The following is a 4,286-nucleotide window of genomic DNA, read 5'->3' on the forward strand; positions in this document are numbered from 1 at the left end:
TTAGGCTCGAATTTATAGTCGCTTCTCGCACTTGACACTCAGCACTCAAGTGCGTCCCACCAATGTACACATTGTTATGTTTAAAAAGAAGTGAGAGTAGCGGAATAGCTGCGCAATAGTTTTTCTCCTTTTCCGCTTCTTTCACTTCTTTTTCAAACATGAAGTATAAAACTTTTAGAATCTGAACATAATATAAATGTGTACATTGAACGCGGAACGGTTGGACGCACTTGAGTGCCGAGTACCAAGTGCGAGAATCGACTATAAATTCGAGCCTTATTATGTCATTCTGAACTACAGAATGCAATAGTCTTTAGAAAGTCGGGTTTCTTATGTAGAATCGGCCGTAATTACAACACGGGTAAAAGTAAACAGCGTAAATTTAAAGAGTACGTCCGCGATTACACCAGAGAGGTAAGAAACATAGATAAGACTGCGTTTGCATTTATGAACCTCGGGAAAAAAAATGTGATGAACCGTGAAACGAGCAATGGAGAACGACGCAGGCAGAATGCAACCAGGCGTTGTTTTCCAGGGCAGCAGCCATATACGTCGGATTATGATCGCGTAAATCGTGGCGGGAGACGAACAGGGCCGATTGTCGTCGCTAAATTCCGACGAGCCCGCGTGCCTCGCATACGGAATTAAGCGTGGCTGCATTCTTGCGACGACGCAAAACTGTTAGCAGTTACTCACCGATGATAACGACGTTCCACGCAGTTGCCTCCGGAATAGATCAGCAGCAAGCCCTGCGCATACAAAGAAAAAAAACCAAACGTGATCCACGTACACTGTTTAAATCCACTCGATCGTCCCCGCGCTCTCTCTCACACTCTCTCTCGTTCTCTCTCTCTCTCTCTAAGCGCGTATCCCGTACGAAAAGAGACAAGCGCGATCCACGTATTGACACTCGATTACGATTCTCCAACGGCACTCTATAATAAGTATACGTGCACCGATGGTATGTGGAACGCCTGTTGACGTAACGGCGCGTTCTTTCATCGGTGAAAGTCGTGTGTTAATAAACCCAGGATCCCATTAGAATCGGGACCTTCGCACTGACAATGCACCCGCGGTCTACTTCCAAGTGCACTGGATTCGCCGCGACGCTTTGCCGACCGATTAATTACACGTATTACTCCGTACACCGGTGTACTTCGATCCGGCGAACCGTTCGAAGGATTCCCAATTACGCAATTACATATAGAAACTATGAGAGCGGTGGCACACGCACTTCACTGTTTCCACCAAACCAACACCACGTGCCTGACTGCTAATTAACTAGCCGACAAGACGGCCGGCGAGCAAGGTTGCCCCGTGCGTGTTGTTCGCTGCTCGTTCCCTCGTCAACGCCGACCAATTAATCCTCTCGAGAAGAACCGTGTCCCAATTTCGATGTCCATCAAGGTCGAAATAACGAGAAAATACAACGAGAGACGCGAGGGGGAAGGATGAAGAGGATGGGGGGGGAAGAGCTAAGTCATGGCCAGAGCTTTCGGTTGTACCTTGAGGAATCCTTAGGAGCTGCGGTGCGGAACACCGACGAGCCAACAGAGGATGAGAGTTGTCACTGGGAAAAGAACCGGCACTAAACGGAACACGAGTTAGTTTGCAATGCTGTGTGCCCGCTTCTTCCGACGCGAGTAGTCGTCTATTCCTCCTTCTCCAGCTCCTTCGTCACGGAGAGGCACTAGGCCTGGGTGGGAGTCGGATCACGAGGAGGGAGCCACGACAAAGAGATACAGAGGGATGAAAGAGGGACGGGAGAGGACGGAGCGGGGGAGGGGGGGGTTTCGAGAACGAAAACGCGTATGTGTGTATCCGCGTAAGTGCACTCGGCTACGACGTGAACGAATAATCCGGATGCATCCGGGCGAGGGTGGGGTGAGGGCGGGGGCGCCGAGGGGAGCGAAGTCAATGAACGACTTCACCGCAATCGCCACGCGGCGAGAGAATTTCACGGTTGCGGGCTTCTCGAGCTGTTTTCTTCCGACTTCCCTTATCACCCTCTCAGACCTTTTTCTTTTTATCACGTGAATAATGTCCGACCCATGGACCTGTTATGAACAACCGAGCTTGTCTGCCATTAAAAATCGATCATTTCTCAGATCGTCAATAATTAACTCAGTAGTGATTCATTTATAGATTTCATTAATCAGTTGCAACGACCAATTTCTTATCACATCAGACGATTATAAAAATTGCACTAATTATCTTCGTATAAAGAATAGGAATATTTCATCGACAAAAAAGAAATCGCGATGGAACTCGAGGATTTTGTAAATACACATTTTTCACCCTTCCATCGAGTTAATGGATAATCCGGATAAAATATTGAAATTGATTTGTAAGCTTCGAGTAAAATTAAACTATCTTTAATCTTGCGTCAGAATAAAATAAATGACCGATGAATTTACTACGAATATTGCGTTACGAGGGAACATATTTAGGTTCGCGTTTTATCTAGGCAATAAACTGTAGCGACGTTAATACCAGGTTTCGAGGATAGAATTGGCAAAAAACAGGAGAGTGACCAAATGAACTCGGCCGCCATTTCCGAATTAAATTTAAATCTCATTCAACTTTATCGTTCACAGCGGAGCACCGCGGATGTTGCAACACGCCGTGTTCCAAAAATACGCTCTCTCGCCCACGTCGGTCCACGAAAACGCCGCGCCGGCTGTTCGCCGGTAGATACAGAAATTATCTGGAACCGTGTTTAGGATCAGTGAATAATTTAACGGCGCGCTATCGACCCGCCGCGCGCCGTCCGTCAACGGTCAACTTTTAATTGCGTCCGCTTAAACGACCTGCTCTACTCCAAATTTCATCCGCGCGGATCCACCGAACCGTTTCCTTTTTATTGGCGTCGTCAACCTCACGCGAGATTCATTTCAAGCACAAACAAATAATAAAATGAATCGAGCGCTCAATGGATTTTTGTTGATCTCGTAAAAAATAAAGGAAACAGGAAAAAAGGAATCCCTCAATCGCCTGGTTTCCCTCATCTCTACAAATAATTCTTACAGATTTAAGAAAAAAGGGAAAATACGTAAACGATCGGGGAACATTTCGATGTTACATTTCAAGATTAAACAGTAAATTGTACGAGATTACTCGTCATTAACGTTTCTCGGTAATTACTTTCGACGAATCGTCTACCTTGCCCGGAGTAACAAAGGGAATGTGGGAAACGGTTTTCACAAAATGCACACGTGCGCCCCGCGTCTGAGACAATGCTCGATCGTCTGAGTCGAGGAAATTTGCTGGCAGCCGTCGAGCATTCTCGCGGTGAAATGACTGACACGCGAGAGTATCCGATACGAAAAAACGGCGATGAGAAAACTGCGAACCGTGTAAGGCACGTGAAACTCACTGATCGATATTCAATCGAGACGTGAACTTCAATAAAAATTCTAACTCTGTAATCAAATTACAAAAACGGTGAATCAATCGAGGCATAAAAATAGAACGAAATGTGAGACTTCTCAATCCGCAGTCTTTGAAAATGTTCAGAGGAGCATTAAAAATTGTATTATTTCGTGGAACAGATTGAACGATAAACAGGAAATAAATATAAAAGATTATTGACCGATGGTTCCGTCGCAAATTATTACGCCGGACGATTTGAATATTCGGGGAAGAATCGCGGAGCACCCTCGATAGCCCAGATAAGCCGAGTCTGCCGAAAAACCAGATCGAATCGGGGGTTCGCGGGACGTACCTGGCGAGCGTTCGGGTCCACCGCGGGTCACCGTGTTCCCGACGGAATCCTGGATCCGCGTGCACAGCGGCCCCGACACGTTCGCACGTTCACAGAGTGTTACACGCGTAACGGTTCGCGCGATGCGTGACATGCGTGTGCCGCGCGTATGACGTGGCGTGTGTGCGGAAGTATATTGATCAGCTGATGGTCGGGTGGATACTGGGCTACCTCGGAGAATTCACCATATTGTTGCGTCACGGCGCATGCGCCCGCTATACGTTTTCACCCTTTTCGTGCGCCCCGACCCCTGACCCTTGCCCCGCGGTGGTGGCACGCCGCCGCCGCCGCCGCGCTTCTTCGGTTTTCAATGAAAAATCCGAAGGAGAGGAGAGAAAAAAAAGGGTGAAAAACCGAGGGAAGGTAGAGATTCGCGACTCAGTAACCGCGAGCACGCACTCGCATCGATTAACAATGAAACCGGGTATCAGGGCTTGAAATACGAAACGAACGACTCGGCCGTTACGTAATTTTCGATAAGACTGGCTTAGAAATTTGCTTGTACGAGACTCTCATTATGCAC

At 47.4% G+C, this 4,286-nt stretch overlaps 1 protein-coding gene across 4 annotated transcripts in view; it reads right to left on the minus strand.

Moving 5' to 3' along the window:
- HnRNP-K (Heterogeneous nuclear ribonucleoprotein K) overlaps window positions 1-3,920 on the minus strand; it is a 65,240-nt gene extending 61,320 nt beyond the window's left edge. Inside the window, exons 1-2 of one of the 4 annotated variants that reach the window (XM_018020746.2) lie at window positions 3,725-3,920; window positions 697-749 (exon numbers count right to left, since the gene is read on the minus strand). The gene's annotated coding sequence lies outside the window, so the exon portion shown is untranslated. Of the gene's footprint in view, window positions 1-696; window positions 750-1,505; window positions 1,641-3,724 lie in introns of those variants that run through there. The other 3 variants (XM_026811690.1, XM_026811692.1, XM_026811691.1) reach the window with 3 other exon arrangements.
- Window positions 3,921-4,286: the final 366 nt, after the last annotated feature.

Source organism: Ceratina calcarata, unplaced genomic scaffold, assembly GCF_001652005.2.
Source record: "Ceratina calcarata isolate Rehan_Ccalc_2016 unplaced genomic scaffold, ASM165200v1 scaffold233.2, whole genome shotgun sequence".
In the NCBI taxonomy this organism is placed as follows: Eukaryota; Metazoa; Arthropoda; class Insecta; order Hymenoptera; family Apidae; genus Ceratina; species Ceratina calcarata.